At 41.1% G+C, this 1268-nt stretch overlaps 1 protein-coding gene across 1 annotated transcript in view; it reads right to left on the bottom strand.

Annotated features, from left to right (window-relative positions):
- LOC115300967 (olfactory receptor 4F3/4F16/4F29-like) overlaps positions 1-1268 on the bottom strand; it is a 53699-nt gene that overhangs the window by 51669 nt on the left and 762 nt on the right.

The following is a 1268-nucleotide window of genomic DNA, read 5'->3' as shown; positions in this document are numbered from 1 at the left end:
TGGATGATTCTGAGCAGAGAGGTGACATGATACATATATTTAAAATGAACTGTGTGTGTCATTGGACTACTAAGAAAAGTCTACATGAAGTGGTGCAATGGTCTAAGCAGTGGTAAATTAGTAGTGTTGCGGATTTAAGAGGAAGTGGGGGAATGATGGCTTGGGTAGCAATGCAAGTGGCAAGGTGTGGTGAGATTTTGAAGGGTTAGTTACACAATTTGCCAGAGGATGGATATGGGATTTTAGAGAAGTGACTCGAAGTTTGTTTGTTTGTTTGTTTTTTAATTTAAGAAACTGGAAAGATTAAGGTGTAGTAACCTACTTTAACAAGCATCAGGTCAATTTTGTGCACATATAAGATGTTTATTGGTTATCCAAGTGGAAATGTAAATTAGGTACCTGGAGAAGCAAGTCTGATATATAGGGTAGAAATATGAGCAAGAGATTGATACACAGATGCTATTTAAAGGCATGGTACCAGATGAGAAAACCTAGAGCATGCATATAGACAGAAAAGACATGAACCTTGGTTTTCTTAGATATCAAGCGGTTAGAGACTGAATTTATGGAGAGTGAAGAGGAGCCACCAGTGATAAAAGAGAAAAACCAGGATTGTGTGGTACCTGATGAGCCAAGTGAAGAAAATGTCCCTGAAGATCAGAGTATATAATGCCTGGTTGAAAGATGAGGATTGAGACTTGAATGTTAGATTTCGATACGGAGGTCATGGGAAAACCGAAAGACAAGTTTTCATGGAGGTTCTGGGGTCAAATTTTGATTGGAGCACTGGGGTGCTTGGGTGGCTCATTCGGTTAAGCAGCTCAGTTGGTTAAGCACCCCACTCTTGATTTTGGCTCAGGTCATGATCTCATGGTTCATGAGTTTGAGCCCTACTTTGGGCTCTGTGCTGACAGTATGGAGCCTTCCTGGAAAACTCACTTTCCCCCTCTCTCTGCCTCTCTCCACCTCAAATTAAATAAATAAACTTTTTAAAAATTTCAAAAAATTTTTTTAATGGACTGAATTTGAAAGAAAAATGGGAAAGGAGTTGGAGAAGAGAGCAGAAGCAACTCTTTTGAGGAATTAAGCTGCAAAGGTCTTTAGAGAATGGAGTATTAAAGGAAAGTTGGACCAAGAGTTTTTAGAGGCACCAGGGTGGCTCAGTCTGTTAAGCATCTCAGGTCATGATCCTGGGGTACATGGTCACGAGCCCAAGGTGGGCTCTGTGCTTACCTCTCCCTCCCTCCCCCACTTGCTTGAACAGACTC

This window comes from Suricata suricatta, chromosome 9 (genome assembly GCF_006229205.1).
Source record: "Suricata suricatta isolate VVHF042 chromosome 9, meerkat_22Aug2017_6uvM2_HiC, whole genome shotgun sequence".
Lineage (NCBI taxonomy): Eukaryota > Metazoa > Chordata > Mammalia > Carnivora > Herpestidae > Suricata > Suricata suricatta.
This window is presented reverse-complemented; position numbering and strand designations above follow the sequence as displayed.